Here is an 11,321-nt window from a genome sequence, read left to right as displayed (position 1 = left end):
CAACAATAGCTGCCACCAACGTTGGCGAACCAACTGATCACTCTCGACACAAAGAAATCGACATTTTTTGACAGTGGATTAAAAAAAAAAAAAGCCCCAAGAGTCAAATTGTGGATTAATTAGATGAGCTGTAAGTGACAGGTGCTTAATGCAGTTTGGGCGTGACATGCCACAGGTGTCTCAGACTTAAGGAAATTTGGAACAAGCAGACAGCAAGCTGGCAGCAAGTTAACACCAAAACAACTGAGCAGAATTTGAGAGAGGGAAAGCATTGATCTTTGGTTAATATAAGATAACATCTCTCCTTCACCTCGGGCTGACATACATTAGTTAATTCTGTGGTTTTATGGATGTCTAGCAAAAAGAAGTAAACACATCAGCTCATGGCTAGACATAATCACTGTGTCTTACAGCTATGGGGAAACTTAGATGACAAAACAACATGAAAATCTGACAGAAATGCAGAGCTTGCATCTACACCTACAGTGATGCTACGCTGACAGTGAACGTGGCGGGAATGTCACACGAGCCAATGTCATATGCACAGGCATATTCCGACCTGGGCAGACTTGTAGTTCTGCTTGGTGTCCAGCAGAGGGAGACAAAGCTTGTACTTAAAATGTTTTGCTATTTGAAAAGTTTGGTGGTCTGCTAACGCCTCCCGAAGACAAGACATGAAGTACTCAGAGTGGTCGCCCGAATGCATTGTATGTCTTAAAACAAAGGATGTGATTTAGCTGTATTGTTTCACTGAGCCACGCACACAAAGGGAGCTCTGCCTGCTAATTAAAGCAGGCAAAGCAAAGAGCAGCAGGTGAGGTGATTACATTTCAAAACAGCAACTACACAACCACTTCACCTACCAAATTACCTGCTAGAACAATGTCAACATGAAGTCACCATGCACATGAAAAGACAAAGGTCAGATTGCTCTTACTGCCTTGTAATGGGAAATTAAATACTTTGTAAGGTAGCAGCTGTGTAAATCATGTTATCACACAGTTATGGTCCTGAACACAGAGGTATCACTGTGGTTAGGACGAGTTTCACCATGGAATTAAAAACACGTCTGTACCTTTGTTTTGTAAGCACTGAATCAGTACCCAAATATGGGTGTCACATCTGTTTCAGTAAGGTCACTTTAAGGGTGTGACATTGCTTGAAATTAAGTGCGAAGATGACGCGTTTCCTACATTTGAATCCAGAGTTTTCCATACCTTCTCTAAAAACTGGATCTGATGCTTTTAGTCAGAGTTAAACATGGTCTTTAGTCCTGGTGGTGAGGCAATTTGACTCAAATGGGTCATTGACAATTATTACTGGCAGCTGCAAACATCACACAGTGAAATGATTGCTCTACACTCTGCCAGATGTAAGCCTACTGTACATGCTGATGTACCTGCTTTACTCAGACCAGGGCTTACTGTGGAGACACGTCAGGGTTTTAGTAAGACTTTAAATTGTGTACTTGCCTCCTTGATTTAAAAAAAAAACTTTTAGACAACTCATTTTACTTTATAATTCAAGTTGAACACATGAAAACACATCTGCTTTTTGTAGCGAGGATGAACCAATTAAGAACTGCGCAATATCTCAAAAACAGAGGCTACTTGTGGGTTTGATGAAGGTTTTACTTAAAGAGACTACTTCAACCCCCAAATGACTGTTTGTATGTCAATTACTCAACACGTGTAACCATGAGTTCCTGAAGAAATGTTTGTTTTTTCTCGATTGCCTCCAGTAAACGAAGAATCCGAAAACCAAGAAAATTCTTGACGATATGAACTCATAGCCGACCATGTTTAACATCAGCAAAATTATCACATGACTCAAGCAGTATAATCCAAGTCTCATTTATCCAGTTGTATGCTCGGTACTTCCCAAACAGACGGCCCTTTGCAACTGTGAACTGAACTAAAAGTGAAACTCATCCATGCTCTCTGCGAAGCCAGACTCCATTGACAAAAACAGTATTTTTCCCTCGCTGAACACAGGAGCTGCTGGTCTACCGCTGCCTTAATCTGCAGTTTATTTGTGTTATTGTGTTACTTTGGTGAGTCCAAACTAAACATTTCAAACACTGAAGTCACAGAATAACACAAACAATCTAACTAATAGAGACAACAGAGAGCCAGCACCTCCTGTGTCTTGTGAGGTAAAATCGAGGTTTTTCCTCACTGGAGTCTGGCTTTAAGGATAGTATTGATAGGTTTTACTTTTAGTTTGGTCACCCGTCTGAAAGGGCTATCTGTTTGTTTGGGAAATACTGAGCGTACGACTCGATAAATCAGACTTAAAATATACTGAACAAGTTGTGTGATAGTTTGCCAACAAATGTTATTCATTCATTCATTCATTCATCAAGAATGTTCCCCTTTTTTTGGATTCTTCGAAGAACAAACTGAGTTTTCTTCACAAAGTCAACGTCACGCAGGATGATAGACTGATATACAAACGCATTTGGGGGAGTAAAGTATTCCTTAAAAAGACACACAAAAATAGAGTTCAGCTGAGTCTTAAATGAAGGGGAACAGACAAGGGAATATATAAACAAATGTGCGCAATAGAAACTGCTGTAAACTGTTGTCATCCTTCATTTTGTAGATTACATTCTACATAGGTTGCGGCAGTATGTGACACCTAGCACCACAAACCACAGCTGAGTTGAATTCTGTGTAAAAGGTGAAGACACAGGAGAGATGCTACAGGTGGAGGATGATTTGGGGACCATTTCTGAGCTCAGCTTTACTTTGTTGAGGTTTATCTGTAATGAAGACGCAATTAATTTTAAACGGAACCATTAGATAAAAATAATTTATATTCTAGCAAAATTAAGAGCAGGGATATTAATGCATTATGCACCTCTGCAGGTTCTATTTATATCAGGGAGGGAGATTAACACTCACCATTAACTATAATGGGAAATTAGGACTTTGACCGGAAAGTCTTTCTACTCTACCGACTACTGAAGTCAGAAAACATCCTCATTTAAAGGCTCTATTTCTTTATCTAACACAAAATAAAGTTGATTTTAGTTTGCACAATATTCAAAGGCAATGATGCCTTTAAAATTCAAGTGGACTCATCCCTCTGTTTGCACTTTTCTCTCAAAGCAAAACTCTCCCTGGGTAAATCTGCATGAAGTTTGCATGTTCTCCTCGTGTGGGCGGGATTTCCCCTCCGCTATCTAACAACATCAGGCTCTGGTGAAAACTCCACAATCAACTCAGCTGTGAGTGCGAGCTAGAGTAAAATTGATTCTTTTATGTGATAGTCTACTAGCTCATTGGCCTCGGATGACCTGTCGAGGGTGTTTCTCAGTGTTTCACCTAATACTGTGCTCAAAATATATATGAATTAGGAATTTAAGGCAAAAAGATATTTGAACATGCAAATTAAACCCTCTGGAACATCTTGGTAAAACTGAGCTTTAAAAGAGATCAGTGGGCCTCATGCAAGAACATGTTCGTGTTCCTGAACCTCTCTTACTTTTTCCTATGAGGTGTGTGTTCCCAGCTGGATTCCCAAAACTCTCTTAACTGCACAAACCTGGTGTAAATTACCAGTTTAAGCCTAATGAACGTCACCCGTTGGTGTACGTGTGAGTCTGTGAAATTTTATCATTTATCATAATCAAAAATGCTCCCAAAGAGTGAATAGAAGAATTTTCACACTGTGGAGCTCGAAGTCCTACTGTCAGAAATCAGCACATGAATACATAACAAGTTCAGCATTTACTCTTCAGTAGTCACTTTAGAGGACCAATTTGTTGTTTAAAGTACTTTGTGTATTGTGATATTATTAAACAAAAATATTAATACTTCAGCTGCCAACAACGTGTCATCTGAGCAGCGCTGTACAGGTCATGTGACAATCACAGAGATACTAGACAGGAGAAGATTACAGCCTACAGTTGGTAATTTATACTGTCAGATGCAACAGAGGATACTGGACAGCGACCTGTATAAAGTACCTGAGGCAGCTGTTGCAGTGGATTTTCCTGTCAACTAGTGCAATGTATAAGTTGCTCTGCCAAACCAATATATATATATTATAAAATGATCTACAAATAAAAGCTAAAAACATTAACATTAAGTTTTTTCCATATATTAAATTATTTCGGTTTCATATTTAAACTCCTGATTCATTCAGATTACAAATAAAGACACTATAATCCTTAAAGAAGTATTTCACTGCTGGAACAACGTTCAATTCATAAAACCGGGCTGTCTATGCAGTAGAGAGATGCAAATACTTTTGAAATTGGTGCAACGTGACCACAGAAAACAGAGAAAAAGGAAGTTGAAAAACCCACAACTACAAGAATGCACTGCCAATGGACCAAAAATTGCTCCTGCTAGTGGGTGACCATTCTCGGAACCCATCGGCTGTATTCGGCGTCTGACTTCCAGCAGACGGCGATACAGCCTTTGGGGGCAGACCCCCGATTTTTTGGCATTCCGGTTTGATTTGGGTGGAGGAGGCAAATTTCCATTTCCGACATCTGTTTATATATAAGTAAATATGCTAAACCATTGCGATGGATTCAGAGTTTGCAGTGACGCCAATTATGTTGCGCCTCGTTAGTTCACCGCACGGACCGTTTAACCTGGCAACAACTGCAAACGGCTCAAACGTGATTGGTCAATATCACGCGGACTACAAACAGCCTACAACCGGAAACCAGGGCTCTTCCACTCTTCTTCCGGAGGCAAGATCTCCGGGGTTTGCCTACAGACTCTACATTCACTGAATGTAGAGTCTGTATATAGAGACTAGTGGGTGACATAATGCATGCTTGGTATGCTTGTCCGTTTTGACACAGAAAACAATATGGCTGCCGGCTGGTCACAAATTATCTCATATTACAGTAAAAGAGTAAACTAAAGTATGTTTCTGAAAACATTTTAGTCAAGAAATAGGCAGCAACAGAATCTTGGTTCATATTTGATCATCACTGCTTAGTTTTACTGTTTGATCCCAGTCTTTTCAGCCTCCATTTTTACAATACAGGAAACAGCATGGCTCCCACTTCCTGTTCACAAATTCTCATGTCACAGTCAAAGTGTTTCTGAGGACATTTTGGGCGAGAAATAGGCATACAGTAACAGAATCTTGGTTTCCATTTGACCGGCCAAGTTCTACACTTTGATCCGAATTAGAGATGTTTCTATACTGTCCATGATGGCAGGCATACACAGTTGCCGAAGTACAATCTTTCGTTCGAGCAACAGCACTACAGCCAGTGAAAATCTGCCGAATGGCACATTTTGCGTTACCCAGATTTGAGCTGAGAGATGAGAAGGAGGGTGAGCATGGAAATTTTGCCACTGTAAGATGGTGGGAAGTTCACCAGTTGTTTTTTTTTACACATACTACCTCTAATGTTCTGATACAAAGCTGGTTGAAAATCAGCAAAGTGAGCAAAGTAGTCCTCTAAGTCAAATGGGTGTTTATTCCAGTGTGAAAAAAGGCATACCAACTGCACTTGACTGCACCACTTTTAAATTTCATTCATACCTGATAGAAAGTTCAGAATACGAGGAAATTGGTGAATGCCACAGATTCTCTGAAAGGGCTTGTATGAGTCACTGAGGGACACATTTTTTGTACCAGTGGTTCTTGCATGAGCCTTAATGACTCTGTATGGGCAGAATGAGAAAAGCCTGTCACAATCATAACCAAAAAAGTTACTTTACTGCTTTCATTTACATCTACAGTGCTATTTTATAACTAGGTTTGTCTTGGAGTCTCATTTATGTTTGCCATGGCACCAAAAAGGTTGCAAATCCCAACCCAAGACAGCAGACTAATTATTTTGTTGAGAAGTGTTTTGTAAAAACCTGACAAGCAGCAGCCTGCCGACGCTGACTGGCCAAGGCTTAAAAACCCCACTGTGGACAACTGTCTGAGAAGATACACAACACTTTCTCAGCTCACCTCCAAAGAGGCTACATGTACTACAAAAGATTTAAAACAAACACGTCTGGCCACACAAATGCGCCAATAATACACTCACACACTAACACGAGGGACTCTCCCGTTTCCGTGGCAACAGACCGACGTGGCTGTGAAGTACTGACTCCTGTTCTGACTCAGGTAATGAGATCAAAGGTGTCCTGGGTTCAAACTGGGGATTTGAGGATGCACTGCATTCATGGTCAACCCCCAAATCTCCACTCCACTCACTGCTTACTCCTGAATGTGTTTCATGTTGACAGATAAGAAAATTCAAGCTTTATTCTGTGCAAATTTAAAGTTTTTCTATATAAACCGAATCCACAAGCACGCCAAAGTCTTCTGAAAACAGCTGAACAATCATATTCTGCTCCAAGCTTAAAGCTTACTCATTGGGTGTTAAATATTTGGAAAGCAGTGATTACTGAAGTCCTGATCTTTGATTATAAGAACCAACACATCCATTTGACAGCTCAAGAAAAAAATGATATTGTTCTGGAAGTCCAATGATGTGCTGTGGGAATGCGAGAAAGAAAAGTATGCCCTGTTCTACACAAGCTGAAAGACCAATTTTAAAAGATCAATGAAAAGAGAAAAAAAAAAACAGATTTGAAAATGGCCTTTCCTTCCTTTCTCCAACTGATGATGGTCAGGGTAACATGGGGACAATGGCTAATACTGCAGAAAAAGATGAATAACATGAGCCTCTGATGGAAATGAATGAGATGTGACAAAGGAAAAAAAATCTTAGACTGACAATCCTATTTTTATATGCTAACCCTTCTCTGTAAAAATGCGACATCCTTTGCTAAGTACACAAATGCAACTGGTGATATCATCTCCAAAGTGTTACATATTTTATAAGCAAATATGTTTAAGTTTCATCTCCAGTGATAATCCATAGTGAATTTTGTTTATACCAGCCAGAAATCAATTTGTCAAAGCGCTTCCCTTTTGGGAGCGTCTCTCATTTTAGGAGACAAATCCCCGTTTGCCCTCTCGGAGGCAACAAATGAGGTAAATCCATGTCAGAAGAGCAGAACTTTCTCCTCTATGCAGCCTCAGCCTCTTTGTCGCCCACCCCATAAAGAAACATTACTCTGTCATGTTCCATCATGCAAGAGTGGGCATGTACATACTGTCGCATACATGTATGTGGGCATTTAAACGGTAATGCAGTTCCAGAGCCAAGAGATGCACGCAATCATCCCAGCCTTCTCATAGTTATTTCCGATGGCTGTGTGGAGGCGGTCTGACAGGACTTCCTCCTAATGGAGGGACACCACACTCACTGACATGATGCTGACTGCTGGCATACACACACCAGTGATACCACCTGACCATGAGACAGGGTGGGAGCAATGCTATGGCCTACTGAGAGAATTCCCCTGTGCTTACAGATAGATCTGCCTTCTCTCTGGGCGTTTTATTACTGGATGGCAGAGTTCATGTTCTGTGGCTCTGATCTGTTACCACCTTACTTCTGGTTCTTCTAATGCTGACAATCTAGGAAATTAAGCTGATTGTCCTGTTGTGCTAATAGACTGCATAAAAGAGATGGATGCAGGGTCCTGGTCCTGGACATTTTCTCAAAAAGTTTATGGTCTCAATCACTAGCTTCAAGTCTTCTTTAATACAACATGATGTTTATTTTGTACATTACGGTCCCGTTTAGAGAATAGAGGTGTGGCAACGCGTATCCATGGCACATTTAAATAGCCATGAACTAGTTTTGGGGTGTTATTTAAGACCCGATCAGATGGTCTTTTTAATTGTTGCTAGGTAACCACCGAATCACCTGTCCTTAGCTTAACTTTTGCTGTCAAGAACTCACAGATCTGTAGCCTACCTTGAAAATGCATAAAAATGGAAAGGCAAAGGGCACCCCTTTGGGTACAGTTTGGCATTTTTTCGTCAATCATCCGGCATAATTATGGTTGGTAAAACGTTAGAAAGTAGTTGAGGCTACAAGTTGTTTACCTATGTCTTACAGCTTGCCTCAAAGGGCAACGATGAAGGTGAGCTAGCATTAGCTTAATATTCTACACTACTTGTTGTCATCACCACCACATAAAATTCATCTGATTGGAGGCTGGGATGGCTTTTCCGCTCTGAATTAAAGTTCTTTCAGCTCAAGCAGTCCAGGCTGTCCTGCAAAAAAGCGAGGCGCATAGAGCAGAGAAACACGAGGCAGCAGCAATGCAAAAGCAGCAAGCAAAATGCTTCACTCTCATTGAAAGCCATTATAAAGCTGCCCCAGGCTGCTAACACATGCTCTGTCTGATCAGGGCCCAACACTTAAAAAACACTTAGCTATAAAGTTTACATTGTAAACGTAGTCAGGGCGTGCACAGTGTCCTCGGGTATCAGTGAGATCTTCCCTTTGCTCCTCATCAGCCTCACCCACTCATCAAAATATAGTCACTTCCAGCTCAAAAAAATAAGATGGCAATGGCCAAAAGGCCAAACTCATGGCTTCAAAACGACAGTCCACGAACAAATGGGTAATGTCACAGTGACTACATCCACTTCTTTTATACAGTCTATGATTGTACTGTCATTTCTCATTGTCAGCATATCAAGTTATACTTGACAAAAATGACAATATGCATATACTGTGTATAAAATTGATGGTACAGAAGATAATGCTATGACCTCTCTGTGCTCGACGGAACAAAAGCCAGAGGAGCCGTGCCCGAATCAGATATTTTAAAACTTGTATCATGTTTACCAGAGGTATCACTGTCCCACTTCTCCCACAAGACGTTCTCCTCACCCATGTGAGTTTGACAGGACTGAGGTCTGGCCTCCTGGGATTCATCACAGTGTGAATGGCACACAAGTCAAACAGCACTTGAAAATGCTGAATATGCTTAACTTTGCTGACGTATCTGACAACTGTAAAAATAAATTGAGCAGAAATAAAATGACTTCAGGAAAGTTGTCAGCGGCGGAAAACACTGACTTTCAAATATGACTGTCTAATCTTACTGCTGCTGACTGTAATGGTTTATGTGACAACATCATGTGCCCGTCAACAGACATGTGATCTCAAACACACACCAGTTGTGCATAACTTTTCCAGTGTGGGAATATAACACCACTGTGTTAGGAAAACTCCCAAACATGAATCACTGTCGACAAATCATCCTCTGCACATTATTCGCAAATGGGGAAACACCTGAGGGGTGTGCACAGGACACGCACACACAAATATGCAGAGTAGTGTGCACACATGTACCAAAATTATACAATTACTATCTGGTCTCCCAAACAGCGAGTTTCAGTATCTAAACAAATGTCATCGCTTCACAAAGTTTACCAGTCTGAAACAGTTTAAGGTCTGCAATAAGTTCCACTGTTTTTTCTGTGATAACTTTCATCACCCAATCAAGTCAGTACACACTTGGTAGCAGGAGGGCGGGCACCCAACAGACACTTGGCTAAATTTGCTATTGAATCTCCAAAAGCAGATATGAAAGGAAACTTCTGCACGGCACAATGTGAAGCCTCGATTCAAAGCAGGCAGACAGCACTTGGGAGCAACGTAAAGGCATGCAGCAGCAGAGAGTGGAAAAGGCACACTGACACGGATTTCCAGTAAATATAGATACAGGAGATACATAATGGACATTTTGGGGACAGGTGTGAATGAGCAAAATATGATCTTTGAAATCAAGCCTCTTAAAATCACATGGAAAAGTATAATTAAGCACTATATACGGTGGTGCCAACATAGTATGGCAAAGCAAGAAAAGCGGAATTTACTGTGGTATCCAACCCTGTAGTGATAACAGACTGTAATAATAACAAACTACTGAATCTATTTTCTCCAAGTAGCCAGAATATGTTCCCTCACGATGGGCAGAAGTAGGCCTCACCTCCACCTCCACCACTGACACAGCAAGACTACTGTTAAGTTTGGACTGGTGTGCTTTCTAACTGGTGTGTGGGCCCTCAAAATATGTGACCGCAGCTTCCTGACATCCAGGTAACCAGACTGACTAATAACCTTATTAAATAACTACTGTAGCTCACTAACTTTTTGTTTGTCTGACACTGATTTTCTGGTCGCCTGACTGGATAGCCACCCTAATGTCTCTCCCTGTCTGCTGGTTACATGACCAGCAGGTTAATGGGTTTGTTGACTGACTTACACGTTGGTTTGATAAGATGACTCAGTGACTGAACACAGCAATACACCATTAAGCTGACTGAATCATACAATGAAATCATTAAACTCTTACAGTCAGCAGCCACTCTGGTGAAAACCGATGAATCCTGGGGAAGCCGGGCAGTCTTGGCTGCTGTTCTAATAAGGAAAGACTAATCTCAGGTTGCTATAACCCCAAGTCTAATGAGATGATGGGAGGGCAGCAGAGGCTGTTAAGAGACAAATGGGATGAATGCAAACAATACTGTATATACGGAACAACTCCTATAATGTATTTGAAATATGCAGGGCAATGCCTTCAACTTCAGGCCAATCTGTCTTTCCATTTTATTTTAGTTCCTTATAACCCACTTTGTTATCTACACTCATGTCCTAGTTACCCATTCATATTCCTCCTCAAGGTTAGACTGGCCATCTCTATTGTGTCAGAAATACTTGTAATGTGTTGAGAGCATTTAGAGGGGGTGATATGATAGGCTTAGTCTGAACTGATTAATTAACTTTACAACACATGTGCAGCAAAAGAACCGTCTCTACAATCTGAAATAACACTGAGCCAGGCTATACGTTAATATGCAATGCAAAGTAAGTTTCCAGCCAAACAATCATGTCCTCACATAATGGTAAGTTGCACAAATGAACCTTGAATTGAACCTTAAATCTTATAAGACAAAAATAGTCCATAGAAGCAGCGCTGCCTGACTCAGGGCATCTGGGGTGAATCTCTACCTTAAAGGAGCAGTGTGTAGGATTCAGTGGCATCTAGCTATGAGGACTGCATCCTGCGGCCAGCTGAAACTTCTCCCATGTGCAAAGCAAAAACTCTCGATTGGGACTCCTTCAGTGTTCAGGTGTTTAGCGGAGGTGTTGTCCTCTCCAAAACAAACAGACCAGGTGATTAAAACCAGTACAAACACTGAAAAGAACAGTTTCACAGTAAAAATCTGTGATTTTCCCACGCTGCTCAACTAGTCACAGACAGGCCGCTAGCACAACAACTGTGAATGTATGCTCACATTATCTCTTATAACTTAAGATCCAGATGTTCAGGAGGTTTTTACCAGGAGACGAATTAGTTACAGAGGTGTCTTCCTCTCCAAAAGAAATGGACCAGGTGATTCAAAGCCATAAAAACACTGAAAAAAGCAGTTTCACGTTAAAAATCAGTGTTTTGCCATCAATGCTCAGC

This window comes from Epinephelus fuscoguttatus, linkage group LG22, assembly GCF_011397635.1.
Source record: "Epinephelus fuscoguttatus linkage group LG22, E.fuscoguttatus.final_Chr_v1".
Taxonomy (NCBI): domain Eukaryota; kingdom Metazoa; phylum Chordata; class Actinopteri; order Perciformes; family Serranidae; genus Epinephelus; species Epinephelus fuscoguttatus.
Note: the sequence above shows the minus strand (reverse complement) of the source record.